Genomic DNA, 19,020 nt, shown 5'->3' on the forward strand with positions numbered 1-19,020 from the left:
TTTGCTGGCACCTTGCATCTCTGCTTGTATGCAAAACACCTTATTTTTAAAAGTGAAGTAAGTTTTGGAGGAAGATCGTGGGTAGAGGGGAAAGTTGCTGGAAAACGGGGTCGTGCTGCTGATCCAACAACCAGGAACAAGCCACGTGCACATCCGTTGTCACCAGAGCGTGCTCACCCACCTGCTTTCCACAAAGCGCACTTGGCCTTGTTCACCAGGTGTCCCCTAGCACACAGTAGAGGCTTCGTAAGTATTTGTTGGGTAAATGAAGTCAGTAGCACGGCAGGTAGGGAGAGGGTAAAGAATAGTGGACTTATACAACAATGAAGAAGGGAAATCAGCTAGGCCAGTGGTTCTCAAACCTGGTGTGTAACAGGATCACTTGAAAGGAAGGCTGGTTAAAGCAGAGCGCTGGGCCCCAGCCCCAGAGTCTCCCATCCAGTTAGGCGTGGCGCGGGGCCCAAGAGATGGCACTTCCGACCCGTCCCTCCTGGGCGAGGCTGCCGCTGCTGGTGGTTCAGGGCTGCACTCTGAGAGCCAGTGATCTATGCTTATTGCCCTTGTTTTCCAGATGAGACGACAGGCTTGGAGAAGTTGCGCCGGGCCTAACTGACGAAACTCATTAGTGGCAGAACTGACACTAAATGCCGGACCTTTCCTCCCGCTTTCTGGAAAGAGAAATGTACAGGAAGTCCCCTGTATACGAATGAGTTCCGTTCCGAGAGCACGTTCATGAGTCCAGTTTGTTCGTAAGTCCAGCGAAGTTAGCCTAGGTACCCAACTAACACAATTGGCCATATAATACTGTGATAGGTTTATAATACTTTTCACACAAATAATACATAACAAACAAACACAAAAAATAAAGGAAACATTTTTAATCTTACAGTCCCTTGAAAAGTCCAGTAGTACAGTACAATAGCTGGCATACAGGGGCTGGCACTGAGTGAACAGGCAAGAAGAGTTACTGACTGGAGGAGGGAGAGGAGGTGGGAGATGGTAGCGTACTATTGTACTCTATACAGTACTGTACAGTAAAGTACACAAAAGCACAACCACTTGTAGAGGATGCACGCACGTGACAGTGTATATGCCAGATACGTGAACTAACTTACATGGTTGGACATGCGAACGCACATTCGCATCTTTGAAAGTTCGCAACTTGAAGGTTCGTATGTATGGGACTTACTGTATTCTGATGTCTCTAAATTGGCAAACTTCTATGGTAACCACATTCCCCAGTTTCTCTCTTGGGAAGAAAGACAACTTGGGACAGAATAAGAGCATAAGGGGTATTGTTCCATATATTGGTTAGTTACTCCGGCAAAAGTGCCCTGTAGCAGCTGCCCATTTGTGACCAGATGGTATCCACCACCCAGCAAAAGGAGTGGTTTGTTTGGGAGCTGAGTAGTGTCCTCGCATTGTTGCCACTTCCTCCCTCATGTCTCTTGACTGTCTGGGAGATGTTAGCCCCGCCCTCGTGCTTGGTCAGCTGTGGATGGGACGCTGCCCTGAGGGAAAGTCAGCCACCTGCACAGGTGATTTCCACGCTGTGCTGTTGGTACTGAAGGTGGAGTGGAGGAGCACCCTTTTTGTTCTTTTTGGTAATTTATTTTTTTTGAAGTACAGTTGATTTACAAAGTTGTGTTAATTTCTGCTGTACAGCAAACTGATTCAGTTATACATATTTCTCTTTTTAAAAGATTTTATTTATTTTTTATTTTTGGCTGCGTTGGGTCTTACTTGCAGCACGCGGGATCTTTCGTTGTGGTGTGTGGTGCGTGGTGTTGTGGCGTGCGGGTTTTCTCTTCTCTAGTTGTGGCGCGCAGGCTCCAGGGCACACGGGCTCTGTAGTTGTGGTGCGGGGGTTCCAGAGCGCGTGGGCTCTGTAGTTTGCAGCCCACAGGCTCTCTTGTTGAGGCGCACGAGCTCAGTAGTTGTGGCGCACGGGCTTACTTGCCCCACGGCATGCGGGATCTTAGTTCCCTGACCAGGGATTGAACCCGTGTCCCCTGCATTGCAAGGCAGATTCTTTACCACTGGACCACCAGGGAAGTCCCCCATATTTCTTTTGCTGTACATTCTTTTTCATCTTCTTTTCCATTATGGTTTATCACAAGGTATTGAATATAGTTCTCTGTGCTATACGGTAGGACCTTGTTGTCTATCCATTCTCTGTATAATAGTTTGCATCTGTTAATCCCAAACTCCCAATCCCTCCCTCCCTCACCCCCTCCTCCTTGGCAACCACAAGTCTGTTCTCTATTCTGTAAGTCTGTTTCTGTTTCATAGCTAAGTTCATTTCTGTCATATTTTAGATTCCACAAATATGTGGACAAATATGGTATTTGTCTTTCTCTGTCTGATTTACTTCAGTTAGTGTGATCATCTCTAGGACCATCCGTGTTGCTGCAAATGGCGTTATTTCATTCCTTTTATGGTTGAGTGATAACTGCATTGTATATGTGTACCACACTTTCTTTATCCATTCCTCTGTTGATGGGCATTTAGGTTGTTTTCACGTCTTGGCTGTTGTGAATGGTGCTGCTGTGAACATCGGGGTGCACGTATCTTTTCAAAATAATAGTTTTTTCCAGATACATGCCCAGGAATGGGATTGTTGCATCATATGGCAACTCTATTTTTAGTTTCTTGAGGAACCTCCAGACTGTTCTCCATAGTGGCTGCACCAACTTACATTCCCACCGACAGTGTAGGAGGGTTCCCTTTTCTGGAGGAGCACTCCTGATGGACCTCGGAGTTCCATGGCTCTTTGACTCACAGCCCTTCTCTCTTTGCTCTGGCTGGGATGGTGAGGATCCCTGATGGGCAGCCAGGCTTGGAGCAAAAGCTGTTCAGTGTAGGCAGAAGAAGGTTACTGTAGGCGTTTCCTGTGCACACTTTTTCGTTTCCCATCACCCTGGTGCCACCTTCCCAGCACCTTCCCACTTGAAAAGACACAGTCACTGATAATGCTTAAAGAAGACACTTTCATGCATGATTGAGTCAGCTTGCAGCAAGATGAGCAGAGTCTGAGTTCAGGCCATTTCCCCAATTGCTGAGTGACTTTGAGCCTACTTATTTTCTCTGAGCCTTAGTTTCTTCATCTATAAAATGGATTTTACATTAATTTCTGGCATGGTAAGTGCTCAATAAATTATGGGCTGTTTTAAGGAGAATGTGTTGTGGAACAGGTTGCGTTATAGGCAATACATGGCTAACATTTGCCTTAAATTCCTGTTTACTCTTCCTGTGGTCTCTGCTGGCCTAAGGACAAGACAGGTGTGCCTGCACACTTGGATTTTGCCTTATGGCAATTTGCGTTAAGACAGGGTTGGGGGAATTCACTTTGTCTAAACAGCAAGACCACCAGTACATTGGTAATGAATCTCCTTGTTGAAAGGAAGATGGCTTCAGAGTGGCTGGCTTCTCACCCTGTTGGGGACCATATTTAGATTTCTGTAGCAAGTGAAGAAAGCACATGCTGGACCCTGTGCTACGTCACCCGCTGTAAAACGCACTTCCCAGCACCCTCAGGGGCTTCAGGCTCCCTAGTCCATCAGGGCCCATCTCCCCGGCATCGGCCGCCATACTGACCTTCTGTCAGGTCTCCTGATTCACCTTGACCCTGGCCTTCTAAACCTGCCCTTCCCTCTGCCAGGAACACTTTTCCGCAATCCACTCCTCTAGCCCCACCAGAAAGAAAATGAAAATCTGGCCAACCGCTGTGAATCTTTCAGGCTTCGGTTTAAACCGGCTTCCTTGCAGGGCTGCGTGTGGTTGCCCACCGTGAAAGAGGGCTTTAAAGCGCGCCTTTTAGTGGTGCCTTTCCTTCCCTGTCTCCTGCCCCGCTCCCCTGCCAGCACCTCCCACATAAGCGACTTGAACCTGAACCCTGTGTCAGCCTGCCTCTGGGGAAACCCAGGCCAAGGTTCAGGCACTCACCACCCTCCCCTGATTTGGTTAGTGGGCTTTGGCCCCCCTTTTGTAGCAGTTGTCATCCTTGCAATGGTGTATTTCAGGTCTTCCTTCCCTGTTCCTTTTAAGTATTGGTGCCATGTCTGTCTGACTCACTGCTGCATCCTGGGCACTGAGTACTTAGGGGTTTGAAAAGTGCTCTGTTAACCTCACGCAGTCATCCGTCTCCACAGGGTTCCTTCTCCTCTGAGGAGGAGCGAGGGGAATGTGACAGAGGATCTTCCTTGGCAGGCAGCCAGCTTGAGTTGGACTTCGCTTACAGGGCACTCTCTTCAGCTTGGGGCCTTACGGAGCAGGTGGGGCAACGTCAGGGGCATTTACATGCACCAGACAGATGCCGTCAGTTTACACCTCTCCAAGCTCCTGCCACGCCCAAGCCAGCAGAGTTACGTAAGTGCCACGGGCCACGCGTAGCTATAGCCCTGGAAGAGGGAAATCACGCAGGAGAGAAGTTTTTTCCTGAACCAAGTGTGGAGCTCTAGATTTCTTCGTGCCTGGGGAGAGGCCCAGAGTGGGACCTCTCATGCTTTGGGGAATTGGCCCAGGGCCAGTTGTATAGCACAGAGGTGTGAGCTGAGTTTTATGAGGTTGACTTCTTTAAGTAGGAGATCAGAATTTTAAAGCCAAACAGTGCTCCATGAGACTGGATAGAAGAGGCTGCCTGTTTCAGAACTGGCTTCTCCGTGGTTGGTTTTGGTTCATCGCCTCAGAAATGAATGTTGAAGATAAAGTGGGGGAACCCCGTACAGATGGACTTTAACCAAGCTTCAGGACACACAGTTGTGTGCTAATATTTTTGTTTTGGTGAAAAATTTAAAAACACTACTCTTGCCTTCTGAGATGGCCCACACTCTGTAGAGTGTGTTTCCCTCTAAATAAATCCACTTCTTACCTATCACTTTGTCTCTCACTGGATTCTTTTTGCAATGAGACATCAAGAACCTGAGCTTTGGGGCTTCCCTGGTGGTGCAGTGGTTAAAAATCTGCGTGCCAATGCAGGGGACATGGATTTGAACCCTAGACTGGGAAGATCCCACGTGCCGTGGAGCAGCTAAGCCTGTCTGCCGCAGCTACTGAGCCTGCGCTCTAGAGCCCGAGAGCCACAACTACTGAGCCCACACGCCTAGAGCCTGTGTACTGCAACAAGAGAAGACACTGCAATAATAAACCTGCACACTGCAACAAAGAGTAGCCCCTGCTCGGTGCAACTGGAGAAAGCCTGTGCACAGCAATAAAGACGCAGTGCAGCCAAAAAACAAACAAACAAATAAATAAATAAATAGAATTGAAAATAAAAACACTACTCTCAACCTCTACCACAAAGAATACAGAAATATTATTACAAAGAAACTAAATCTATTTTGATCCCTGCTCTGTGGTGATGTTTCAGTTTGTAAAGAAAGTTCGAACCAAAAATGTTTGAAAAGGTGGCCTTAAAAAAATGTGCCAAGCTTTCTGCAGAACGTAGACCCATTTACAGATTCAATCCACTGATTTTCATGCATTTTTCAAACATCCATGAGCTTTTTGGAAGCTGCGTATTTTATTATTAAGGTACCCTTAGTTCTGAGGACACCAGTGGCTGGCGGACACCAGTCACAGAACAAAAACTATCTTTTAGCAGATTTAAGTCATGATGAGTACATGATGGGCCCACGCTTCCTGGAAGAAATGAAGTGACATGTTTTTCTCTATGGCCGCTTGGTGGCTCTTGGAAACTTTGGTTGAATACCACCAGACTTTCTTCTGCCATACCCTCTCCTCCAAGGAAGGGGTCTTTGTAGACCCCACACAGACTGGGTGACAGGAACATACTGCTAGCTGTCACATCTCGGGGGACCTGTGCTTGGGGAGTCTGGGTCCTGGGCAAATTCCTTTCCTTCCCGGTTGATTTTGTTTTCCTCTTTAGGAAATATAAGATTTCCTATCTCGAATGTGAAATGTGGTTTTCATCTTAGAATGTGCTTGAATTTTAAAGATACTTAAAGGACTTTAAAGATACTTCATTTTCCATGGAGGAAACAGTTCATTCATGGTTGGGGTCAGTGTGGTGGCCTCTCACCCCCCCAGCCCTAACTGTGGTCGTTCGGACACCTCAGCCCTTCCACTTTCAGCTTCTGTCTATTTTGTCCAGGTTTGCTTTCTTCTGACTGCAAATGTGAATGTGTTGTATAGGTGTCTTGTTTATGCTTTTTTAGACCAAAACCTTGTCATTACCCACCTCTCTACCCTCTTGAGAATCACTGTCTTAGAGCAGTTACTTGAGGGCAGAAATCACAGATTTTTCTAGCACAAAGCAGATGCCAGGTATCAGTGAGCATGGCACTAAGCAGAAGGAAGAGCAGTGGTTGATCACTTCGGTCACCAGTTCCGCGTGAAACACGTGTCCCGAGAGCTCTGCACACGGTAGGTCCTGTTTTGTTTATCGTCTTACTTGTGCTCTGAGCCTTGTAGCTAAAGAGTCTTGCTTGGGGTGGCTGGTTGGAATTTGTCAGCTGAGACTGGTGGTCACCCCTTTCCCCCAGGCCCCCTGGCTGTGCTAATGCAGGTCTGTTCTAGGTACAGCATTTACAAATCCATCTCCCCATCAGGAGGGGCTTATCCTGAGGAATGTTCTGATCTGAGATGAGACCCTCCCCTTCTGTCAGGGTCAGAGGATCTGCCTGCCTATCACTTCATGTGTGCACTTGACTCTGCTGGGCTTGCAGTCAGCCCCTCCCCCTCTTTGGCCCAAGATTTGGAGTTTCTTATCAGTTTGACTGCTTTCCCCCAGATCTTTGTCTTCCAAAACAGTGCTTCTCAAACGTGAGTGTGCTGCAGAGTTACCTGGAGGACTAGTTAAAGCCCCAGTTCCGGGGTCCCTTCCGCATAGACCTCCATTCGATAGGTCCAGGTTGGGTGGAGAGCCAGCACTCTGAGCAGCTGCAGGTCACGGTGATGCCACCGCCGCTGGCCGCACGGTTCCTCCCACTGCTCCTTACTCACCATCCGGGGAGGGATTAAAACACTGGTTGTAGAATCGACTCAGTGGATTAAAAAGTGAAAGAGAATTTAAAACCTGTAGATTTTTGATATACTTCGTGTACTTGATTGCAAAATAAAATACATTTCTTACTGTGGTCAGAAAAGGTTTGAAAGCTACTGGTAAGCCTCCACCTTAGAAATGACCCACCTATTGGCGCTACACCTGTGCATGATTCTTAGTTCCAGACCCAGGTCAGGAAGCTCAACCAGTGTCCTGGTGACTTCGGGTACAGACTAGATTTGCAGTCTTGATTGCCCTACAGGACCCCTGACCTGTGGCTCCTCTTTGTCCTAGTGAGAGGGTTTCTCTACCCCGTGCTCCCCAGGGAGAAGGGTCTTTAGCGTGTCAAGTTGGTCGTAAGTGAAATAAGTTCCATGAAATATTTAGCCTTACTATCTGCAGTGCCCTCTGATATTTTGTATTCTGTTTCATGTTTTGATCCAGGAAATTGATTTGGGGACCTACTAGTGGGTTGTGACTTGCAGTAAACATTAGCAGGAAGAGCAGACCACACATCTGCCCCCCTGTGTAGCCAAGGCCCACTCAGCTTCGTCTCTCAAGGATGCCTTTTCACCCAAGTCAACCCTCATCCCTTTGCATTTTTCACAGCTGGATTCTGCAGTGTCTGCTTGGCTTAAAACTCCAGGGCTTCCTTCATGAATGTTTTGTGGCTATGTCAGGAAGTAAACCCTTTAATTCTTCAGCAGCTGTCTCGCTCTGCTGTGTTTTGGAGCCCTGGGTGTACAGCTTTACTTCCGTGTTAGCTGATAAACCACTTGAGGGCAGGGCCTACATTCCTGTTCAACCACGGACCCTCTGTGGTTCTAAATGCTTAGCATCTGGCTGGTGGAAGGAGCCACGTTGTGCTCCATGGCCAGGGCCTGAGCTCGGTTTTTAATAATGTTCCACTGGAAAAGTGAATTCTGAATGCAGACAGCCGACTTTGAGAAGACATGCCTCTGCCTTCCCCTCGCCATGTGGCCTGTGCGTGTTCTTCCTCCTTGGCTTGCTGAGATGGAGGCCTTTAGACAATCGGCAGGAAGCCGCCTCCTGTGCAAAGATTTGGTCCTTTAAAAGGAACTTCAATTCTAGGACACTTAAAGGATACGGCTGCTGAGGGAGAACAAGGGAAAATGAGATGTCTTCTCAAAAAATGCACACAGTTTCCTGCTCTGAGGATTCTAGAATGAGGCAATTGGATTTTTACGAAAGGCACTCACTGGGGTGGGGTAGGTTTTTGGAGAGTTCTGAACAAGGAGAGAGTTAGAGGAATGTTGTTTGGCTGAGTCCAAGATCCAGGAAAGGGGCTGGCCACCACTGAGGAACTGTCTTTTAGAAATACATATTGTGAGGCCATTTGTTATTTATCACAGACTGTAAAGGTATAAATTCCTTGAGAACTGAGAGGCCTCTTTGACTTCAGAAAATCCCCTTTCCAATGCTTTCTAGCCAAATGTTGGCAACTCCAGCAGTCACTAAAATATGTATTCTTCAGCAACCTGTTGTTTAAAAATAGTGTCTCGGTTCCATCCGTAATCCCACCTCTCAAATTGAAAGACTCAGTGTGTAACTTCGGCCTCTCTCCCTTAGGCTAAGGGACTGTGCCTGAGATTTCATCACTGAGGGTATTTTTAGCCCAGGTGCTAGCACGGCCAGGAGGTGGCCACATCTTTGATGTGATGCTGTGCGTGAGCCATCTTGGTCTTGGACTTTTCCAGAAGGGTGTGATTCACTTTTACAAGCAGTACTGGCCTGAAAGTCTTTTCTTCTACTCTTGTGGTGACTTGCTTCCCTGGTGATCAGAGTTGTGAACACATCTAATACACGGCATATTTGCTGGGCTCCGGCTTAAAAAAGAGGAAGAGGAGCCCACGCTGAGATGTGCATCTGAGTCGGCCGGGGTGGGGGCAGGGCAGTGGTGCTCGCAGGCGAGCACAGGGCCCTGCACCCATGGGCACTGGATTGTTACGAGTGGGGCACACGAGCCCTCCTTCCTCTGAACCTGTACTCTGCTTCATTTGAGCCATCTTTAGGGTACTTAACTCCCTTCTCTCTCTACTAAGTTTGGAGACTGCGTGCCTGGTGTGTGAAGCTGCACCGGGTTCAGATCCAGTCTGTCCCTTGTTCCTCAGCCTCAGTTTTCCTGCCCTGGAGAGTCACGGTGAGGATTAGCTGAGACAGACCCATAGAGTGCCTGGGTGGTGCTGGGCACTCCCTGCAAGCAATGGACCCAGCTATTGCTGTGTTGCTGTTGCCGGCTTCACGTGGTGTCTGCAGTACCTTGTACACGGGGGCCCATACATCTGACTGGAAACAAATTGGATTGGATTTCAGGCTGGAAGCTAATGAAATTCTGGCTTTAACTAAACCAGCCTGACGTCAGATTTTCGAGGCCGCTCAGAGCCTCTGGTGGGTGGTTAGACCATCTGTGGCTGAAGTAATTCATGAGCAGAGAGTAGGTGGGTGTCCCCAGCACTGGAGCGGCTGTCTCACGTTCTGTCTTCTTTGCATTTTTACTTACTATGCTGAAGTTGTCCCATGAGGAAGAGAAATGACTGGAAGCTGGTTAATACTTCTCAGCCATTACTGAGGAGGGAGCCCTGGACCGGCTTTGTTCAGGAGGCCTGGGTCCTAGGCTGGCGGGAAATCAGTTCCCAGGGCCTCGGCTTCCGCTGTCAGTAGACTCAGATCCTTTCAAGTTCCCACACTTCATGGAAGCTGAGAGCCCACCGCTCACTTGGCATCTGGTGGGGAGTGGGGCCTCTGAAGCAGGGCAACCAGGACCACCTTGGTCCTTACCCCGGAGAGACTGGGATTGATCAGTGCTTGATTCTGAATGTATAGAGCGGAGTGGGGTTTGTTTTTTACCCCATGCGTGTATGAACCGACATGATAAGACGTTCTTGTGAGAACAGAGCCCTGGCCGCAGATGTATTTGAGGCACAGGAGCAGAGGGGCAGGGTCTGTCAAGGAGCAGCCGAGTAGCCTTCGCTCGTTTTGCTCCGGAGAAAATGCGCTGCCTCTGCTTGGGTGAGAGCAAAGGCTGCCTCTCCTGCATACCTGCCCCCTCCCCCTCCCACCCCCACCCCCATGCCTGGGAAGCCAGAAGTGCGTCTTTGGAGAAGTGGTCATTTTCAGATTCCTCTGTGTCCTTCAGAGTTTCTTGCAGCCTTTTCCAAACCAGTTCCTGTTTGCCGACTCTGATGTTTTTCATTGGTCCCCATGTGAAACATCCAAAGCCTGTAGTCTCAGCCCTTTTTCGTGCCCTGGGGAGCAGGCTGGGGTTTCACTCGAAGCCCGTGGGTTCTAGGGCGCTTCCACCGGCACCAGGAGCCGTCCTCCTCCTGAGCGGGCTGTGAGCAGCTGGAAGCGTCCTGCCTTTCCTCTGCACGGCTGCATCCCAGGAGTCCTTGCTGCATCAGGACTGAGGATTTTTCTGGGTCTCCCCCACAAGATTAGGGGCTCCTTGGAGGGAGGAGCTGTGTCCTGCTCCTTTTTCTGACACCAGCACTTTGCAAATGCTTGGCATATCAATATGTATGGAACGAATGAGTGAGTAAATGAATGAGGGCGCCGCTTGTGCCTGCCTTGCATCATCTGATGCACCCTGTTTCTCTGAGGTGATAGGGAAGGGAGGGGAGTTTACAGGTGACCCTTGTCCCTTCTCTTTCTTCGAACTTTGCCCAGCGAGAAATCCCAGCAGTGTCCCAAACTGCTGGGGTTGTGACTCCCAGCTCCTTCTCCTGTTGCCTGGGAAATAAACAAGTGAACATGTGCTCACTGACAAATGCGCATGTTGTTTTTCCTCTGGAAGCCCAGAGGGTGGCCTGACAAATCATGAGTTCTCGGGGGTCCCTTAGCTGGGCCTAGAGCAGCTGAAGTGGATGGAGCCGCCGTCTGCTGCAGCCGTGGTGCTGTGGTGCCCCGTGCTGGGCCTGGTGCCTCACAGACACGACTTCCTGCCCCCACCTCGGGCTGCTGGGCGGGCGACACCGTGCTACACAGTAGGCTCAGCTGCCCTTGAGGAACGTTGTTTGAATTCTGAACTGGCACTGGTCCTAACATCCAAGTTCCTCTGAGGGACAGAGGCTGCTCCAGACAGCTCCACCTAAAGGACAAAGGTTAGGGTGGACCTGCTTCCTGTTGTAGCTGGGCTCCTGATGATGTGATGTGCTTCGGCTCTGCCTGCTTTCTGCCCAGCGTGTTGGTATGTTTACTCGGAATAAACTGATTTCTCTCCCTCTCTCTCTCCTCTCTTGTCTCTAGAAATAACACTCTGGAGAAATGACTAATTTACATCTCTGGAAGTCTGTGAAGCCTGTGCCCTTAAGAATCTCTGGGTCAATTCCAAACAGTCATAGAAAAAAAATCCTTCCTTGGGAGTAGGCCACCCTGGGGACAGGCTGACCTTGAGTGGTTCACAGCACGTGTTAGGGCTACAGTTGCCTTGTCTGTGATGAGTGTGTGCGTGTTCTGGGGGTGGGAGGTGGGGGATTAGGCCCCTGTGACTTGGTTTCCTCATTTGCCAAAGGGTGGTAAGAATCCTTCCCATCCAGTGTTGATGTGAGCATGGCCCTGGGCAGGGCCTGGCTTCCAATAGGGTGTTTACACACACAAGCTGCTGATTTAGCCACTTGATTGGGCTCCAGGAGGGAAGCAGCTCTCAATCCCAGAGGGTCCCCTTTCGTCTCATGGGATATCTGTTCGTTATTTGACGAATTTTTTATCATAGGAGTAAGTGTTGGGAAAACTCTTTGTTCAGTGCCCTCTCTGACAGGTAGGGGGTGGGAGGCTCCCCAGGAGGTCATCTCCAGGCTTTGTTCACATCAGAAGTTTACCTGGCGGAGGCTGGGCTTCTATTTAAATCCTACAGGGTACTTTAGTTACTGGATTCTCCTCTTTTTCTACTTTTTTCTTTTCTTTTTTTCCAAGTTGCTGGAAGTTGAGAGGCAGTTGAGCCTCAGACAAGTAAAACTGTATCTAACAGCCCAGACAACATCACCAAGAGTCCAGCTCCTCTCATCTCTGCTCTACCTTTCTTTTTTTTTACAACTTTTTTTAAATTAAAGTAAAACACACATGTAGAAAAATGCTCAAATCATAAGAGCACCGGCTCAATGAATTATCTCCTCCATTTAAAAATTCTACAGTGTTAAAAATAATAATTGCCCATTCAGAATGGTGACAGTTACCTCAGAACATTTGGGTAACAGCAGATAACATTTATTTAATGTTTGCGAAGTGCCAGTACTATGCTAAGTGACTTTACATGGCGTACTTTATTACATCCTTATAACAGCACCATGAGGTGAGGTAAGGATCATTATTCCCATTTTATAAATGAGAAAAGTGAGGCCCCAGTGGGCAACTTACTCAGAGTGACACACATTGAGAGTGTTTCACTTAGAGCTGCAGGTGGGGTGGGAATGAGTTCACAGGGCTGTCCTTGGCCATGTGTGGAGGTCAGTGTCACTCCTTTTGCCCCCAAATCATAGCAGAGGACATGATGTCACTGCCAGCATGAATGTCCTTGGTCCCTGCTGCCGAAGAAAATCGGTTTGCATTGTTGGGAAGCGATGATTGTCAGAAATTCCTTCTGGTCAAACAAAGTCTACCTCCTTTGCCCTACACCTCCCGCCTTGCACAGCAGGTTTCCTCACTCTCTGTCCCTGTACCACGTGGTGGGTAGAATGAGATCCTGCAGTACCTCCACGTAGGCAGTGGTTAGTGGAGGGCCTCAGAGCCTGGAACTCATGTGCTGCCCTGGAGCCCAGCCTGGGGGTGAGGGGTCCCCCTGTGGTGGGCCCTTCTGCAGCTGCACACTGTCTGCCTTTCCGGGGGAGGCAAAGCACCCTTAAAGACCTCAGCGGCACAGTCCAGAAGCACTGGAATCCAACCAGCCCAAGGTGCTTTCTTTCAAGAGACCAGTGGGCCAGCCTTCCTCACAGGGGTGGGGAGGGCCAGCCACTCCCAGGGCCTTGAGCTGCAGCAGTGCTGGAAATGTGTCTGGTCCAGCTGGAGACTGGATTCTGAAGACTTAGCATGAAAGAAAAAGAAGAGTAAAATGTCTTGTTGATGGTTTTTATTTAATTGCATATTGAAATTATAATATTATGGATAATTTAGGTTAGTTTAAAATCATATGTGGCTCTTGTTGTATTTCTGTTAGATAGTACTGGCCCAGGGAGTCCATTGTCCTCTGAAGACCTAGATGGGGAGACGGAAAGGTATGATTTCTCTCTTGTCTTCTCCCTGGAAGTGGCTTGAACAACATTCTCTTAACCCAGATGACCCAAACTGAACCACCACAGCAGAGAAAGTTCTTGATTGAGTTGTCTCTGACTCACGTGTTGGCATTCCTTAGAGAATTGTATTAAAAATCAGTATAAACCGTCCTGTCTACATCACTAATCGGATATTACTCTCTGGTATTGGTTGAATGTAGTAGTTGTTAGTTGTTGCAGAATTCATTCATTGATTCTTTTGTCTTTGTGTTTACTAACAATCATTTATTTATTTTCACTGTGTGCCGGTTTCGGGGCTATGTGCCGGATTCCAAAATGAATAAGATTTAATCCTGGGCCTCCAGGCAGCGTGTGCTCTGCTCTCGTCCTGCCTTGCCCTCCGCAGCAATGGAGGGAGGGTGCCCGTACCTCTTCATCCTCACCAGTGCTTAGTATTTCCTCTCTTTTCTTTTTATCCATTCTGGTGTGTATGTGTCGTAGTATTGCTTCATGGTTTTAATTTATTGTTTCCTGATGACAAATAGAACTGAGCACCTTGTCGTGTGTTTATTGGCCATTTGGATTTCATCTTTTGTGAAGTGTCTGTTCAATTCTGAATCTGCTTTTAATCCTTACCTGTTATGCAAGTAAAGCAAAACTGGTAGCTCTGTCGGAGTTGAGCCCAGATCCACGGTGAAGCCTGGGTTCTTCTGTAGGTGGCAGGGGCCCCCAGGCCTGGTCTCTTTCCTGCACCCCACCTCTTCTGCTTGCACCCCGAGTCTCACTCTTTGGCACAGTCCCTGCTGGCCTGCCTCCAGCTCGAGGCAGCTGCGTGGTCTCTTAGCAGGTTTTCAGTGCTTATGCCCTTTGGCCTAACAGTTCCATTTCTAGGAGCCTATCTCAGACAGGTGCTCAGAGGGCTAAGCCTGAGGGGGTTCTTCCATGTGCTGTTGTTTGAAGGGCAAGGGCTAGGAACTGGAACCATCAGTCAGGAGACTGGTGGCCTGTGTGTGGTTGGCCTTTCAGCAGAACATTATTCACCCGTTAACTGTGCTCACATGGGAAAATGCCCACAGCATATCGCTCAGTTGGAAAAACCAAGTCAGGGAGATATTTCAGCTCTGCCATACGTGGAGTTATGAGGGATTTTCACTTTCTAGATTATATATTTTTACAGTGCTTGGATTTTTATAATGAGGTTGTTTTACTTTTGTTACTGAAAAAAGAAAAAAGGATATGCTTAATATTTCCATCAGCACCCACAGCAGCATCATAGCTATCAGTCGACTTCCTGAACCAATGGGCAACATGAACAGATTTTCATGTCAAAAGAGCCTTTGGTGTTGCAGAACTAGAGAAATTATTTTCCCTGTTTTCCCTAACACGAATAGTTCTATATTAGGTAAGAAAGAGGATCTTTTAATATGGAAGTTGTTGGAAAAAATGAAGCATCAGGTTACTTTGCGCTCTACTAGGCTGGGATTATTTTTAGCCTTTGCCATACTGAGTGTTGGCAGAGGCTTGGCGGTGTTATCCCGTAACGGCAACGGGTGCCGTGTACTGAGCATTTGCTGTATATCGGGTCCTTTGCTAAATGCTTCACATGCAGGTTCACGCTTAACCCTCGCAACAACCACCCGGGCAGGTCGGTCCTGTGGTTATGCTTGCTCCACAGGCGAGGCACCTTCAGCTCAGAGAGGCCACGCGGAAGTGAGAACACCAACTGCCTGCTTCCAGAGCCCGCGGGCCGCCTGCCGTGCCCGCGACCCACTCACTCTCGCGCTGTCTTTGTCTTCACATTACAGTCTGTACGATTCTAGATAAGCAAACACACCTTTAAAAATCTGAAGTCCTTATGTTTAAAATAGTTCTTCCTAATGTCCTCGTGTCACTTCTCCACCCTAGTTGTCCTTTTAACACATTTGGGAAATGGTGTGGATGAAGGAAGCGGAAGTGTGCAACCAGAACTCGTGCGCGGATGAGCGGGCATCCTGCACACCGTCGGTACGAAGAACGAGCAGCCACCGTGTCTCCCAAGGAACTGCCTCAAAGTGTTGTCCACCCTGACCCTGACTTCGTGGTCCCTCGTATGGTTGATATGTAGAGACTCCCCCCATCCAAGGCGAAGTTAAGCCCTGACAGAAAGCACTGCTAAGTTGGGATCCCAGCTGCTGCTACAAATGACGTCTGAAAGGCCAGTTGATGTGTACATTTGTCAGCACCAAGCAGAGATCGTTGTTAAGCCTGGCCAAGGGGCAAATTGAAAATTTAAGAATGAAATATTGAACACCTGGCAGACTACTTGGAAGAAACTGGTTTGGCTTTGGTGTGTTTTTGGTTTTGCTTCAGACATGATTTTGTGAGCAGGCTACGTGCCTCTCCTCCAGCCCGTTCTCTCTCCCCCTGGGTAGAGAAGGAGGTTCATCTGACAGCCTGTCTGCAGCCTGTGATGGTTGCCCAGGAGAGTGCTGCTCTTAGTAACGTCGGGCCATCTCTACAGAAATTGATTGTGAGGTCATGTAAGCTTTCCTCCTCTGGCAGAAATGACTAGCAGATTGGTCATTGGGAGTTCCAGACGCTCCTTGGTATAAATGCCGTACTAAGTGGTGGTTGAGGGTTTTTCTTAAGTTCTATCCATGAGCTTTGAAGTTGTTCTGGCAGATTTGATAGAACACAGTAAGATACACCAATTTAAAGCATTTCCATGGGAAGGAGGGCTTTTGTTTCCTTTGTTTAGCTATGGCCCTATCGAAAAGTGTGCAAGTCTGGCAAGCCCAGGTATGGGGAGAGCAGCTGGGACTCAACCTTGCCCTTGGGGCTGCAGAGTGGCACAGACCCTTTGGAGAGTCATCTGGCAACATCCATGGAATGAGATGCAGTGTGTACTCTGTAGCCCAGCGGTTCTAGTCACAGAAAGCTCTTGCATGTGCTCCAGAAGGCAAGTATGAGAAGGTCCATTGCCATGTTGTTTATAAAAGCAAAAACACTGAAAATGACCCAGTATTCACTGGCAGGGAAGGGGTAAGTAAAACTGCTATATGTGGAACTTCACAGCACTGAAAACAAAAGCACTTACATACACTTCACCTGGCCAAACGTCAGACCTACAACTAAGTGAAAAAGCAAGAACATAGGAACATTTACAATGAAATACCATTTTAAGTTAACTTCACAAACCTATACATTAAACTGTACTTATAGATATAAACTATGACAAAATATAAGGGATGAGGGACTTCCCTGGTGGCGCAGTGGTTAAGAATCCGACTGCCAATGTGGGGACACGGGTTCAAGCCCTGGTCCAGGAAGATCCCACATGCCGCGTAGCAGCTAAGCCCATGCGCCACAACTACTGAGCCTGCGCTCTACAGCCCATGAGCCACAACTACTGAGCCCATGTGCCACAACTACTGAGCCCACGCTCTAGAGCCCGTGCACCACAACTACTGAGCCCGTGTGCCACAACTACTGAGCCTGTGCTCTAGAGCCCGTGAGCCATAACTACTGAAGCCTGTGCACCTAGAGCCTGTGAACCACAACTACTGAGCCTGTGCTCTAGAGCCTGTGAGCCACAACTACTGAGCCCGCGCTCTACAGCCCGTGAGCCACAACTACTGAGCCCACGTGCCACAACTACTGAGCCTGCGCTCTAGAGCCCGCACGCCACAACTAGTGAGCCCGTGTGCCACAACTACTGAGCCTGTGCTCTAGTGCCCACAAGCCATAACTACTGAAGCCTGCGCACCTAGAGCCCGTGCTCCGCAACGAGAAGCCACTGCAATGAGAAGCCCGTGCACCACAACAAAGAGTAGCCCCTGCTCGCTGTAACTAGAGAAAGCCCCTGCACATCAACGAAGACCCATCGCAACCATAAATCAATAAATAAATTAAATAATAAAATTTTCTAAAAAATAAGGGATGGATAAGCACAAAAATCAAAACCACGGTTTACCCATCGTCGGGAAGAAAGATATGATTATGACGGAGCATGTGGTGGCAGCAGTGAGATTGCTAATGTTCTGCTTCTAGAGCCGTGCTGTCCAGTACGGCAGCCACCAGTCTCGTGTGGCTGTTTAATTACATTTCCATAAAAACTCAGTTTCTCAGTCACACTAGGCACATTTCAAGTGCTCAATAGTCCAGTGACTGTCACGTTGGATGGTGCAGATATTCGTCATTGCTCACGCTTCTCTTTGATCGTCTGGGTTGGTGGATGCATGGATTTGATGAATTCTCTGTAAGTTGTACATGTGTATTATGAAATCTTTCAAAATTTTGTTTTAATTTCAGTACTAGAAAATATCTAAACACATACATTTACAACTTCCCAAGTGAAAAGTCAGAGTGGTCATTAAAGTCACCTGAAACTCTGTAGTAGTGTGAGAGTATCTCTTTAGCGTTGCCCTCTACCCCAGATGATTGATACACATGAGGAATGTGAGAAGAGGGGCAGGAAGTGTGTGTGTGTGGGGGTACTGTTGGCAAGATTACCCCAACATAGCTGCCACCTTTGCTTCCTTCCACTCTGCTGTCACTGGTCATTATAGTGCTTTATCAGCACTGAAATGCATAGTTTGAGTGACCTTGCAAGTCTCCTGAAACCTGTGTTGAAATCTGTGTTGCTAAGCTGTTGTTTCAAGGAAAAGGTGACAAGCAGCCTCCAAGTCAAAATCTTCCCTAGTTAGTGCTGTCCTTGATTTCCAGGCTTGAGGAGGTTGGTTGTCATTACAAAGAACCTGCTTCCTCCACTTGATTTATCACATCTTGTGCTAGAACTGGCTGCTCTGAGGCTGTTAAATACTACAAGGAGAGAGATTTATTGGTGGATATAACACTTTCTTTAAATGCTGATGTGGATTCCCAGCTGTGCGCCAAGACAGACCAGAGTCTCAGGCCGTGCTTGGCAAAGCAGAGGTTGAGAGAGTATGTTGTGATATACTTCCTGGGCTGTGTTTGCTCTCAGGTGGAGGTGTCCTTACTTGACCCCTGGGTCATGATCAGGGGTTTTGGGGAGCCCCCATACCTTGTTTGCCTACCCTAGTTCCACCCTGGTCATGATGGCAGAGATGTGAATCTGGCCAGTCCCTCGGCCCCCTGCCTACCCATATAGCAACTCGGGGCAGCAGACCAGAGGAGGCGGAAGTTGGCTCGCCCAGCCCATGTCTCTGAACATTTTTGACCACCAAAGAAATCATGCATCCTGCCTTTACTTCCCCATTTGTGTCTCCTTTTCTTGCCCCGCTTTCAGTCTTGCTTGCCAGGGTGGAAGTCACACCCTAACATCTGACTTGGGGAACCTGTCTGGTGAGGGATGTGCTGAGACTTTCGGGATGCTGAGGCCAGCATCCGAAGGAGGAGGATGGGGGCAGCAATAAAGGCAATATGGAAGGAGGCACCAGAGAGGGACACAGATGAACTTCTGGTCAGGACTAAAGGAAGAGGAGAGGGGCATGTGTAAGGCCCTCAGTTCCTCGGGATCGTGGGTCAGATGTTCAGTGCTGCAGAGTATCCTGATTCAGATCTGTAAGCAGTTGGGAAGTAAGAATTCAAAGTTTGGTCAGACTTGCTACCCATCCAAATCATATAGTTGGGTTAATTAGCTCCCTGCATTGAGCAGGTACTGTGTGCCCAGCACATGGCTGAGTACCTCACCACGTTGCCCACAAGCAGCATCTCATTTAACCTACATCACATCAGCCGTTTCTAGAACAATGTTATCAGCCCCGTTTTCCAGACAAAGAAACTTAAGACTTGGAGAGGTGCCGCTGAAGTCTGTTAACTCAAACAGACTGA

The 19,020-nt window shown here is 48.4% G+C and overlaps 1 protein-coding gene across 12 annotated transcripts in view; it reads left to right on the forward strand.

Annotated features, from left to right (window-relative positions):
- The window catches only part of RAPGEF1 (Rap guanine nucleotide exchange factor 1), a 140,981-nt gene that overhangs the window by 48,330 nt on the left and 73,631 nt on the right, over positions 1 to 19,020 (forward strand). Inside the window, exon 1 of one of the 12 annotated variants that reach the window (XM_067742894.1) lies at positions 11,065 to 11,210. The exons of the other annotated variants lie outside the window; for them this stretch is intronic. The gene's annotated coding sequence lies outside the window, so the exon portion shown is untranslated. Of the gene's footprint in view, positions 1 to 11,064; positions 11,211 to 19,020 lie in introns of those variants that run through there. 12 annotated transcript variants of the gene reach the window in all.

This window comes from Pseudorca crassidens, chromosome 7 (genome assembly GCF_039906515.1).
Source record: "Pseudorca crassidens isolate mPseCra1 chromosome 7, mPseCra1.hap1, whole genome shotgun sequence".
Lineage (NCBI taxonomy): Eukaryota > Metazoa > Chordata > Mammalia > Artiodactyla > Delphinidae > Pseudorca > Pseudorca crassidens.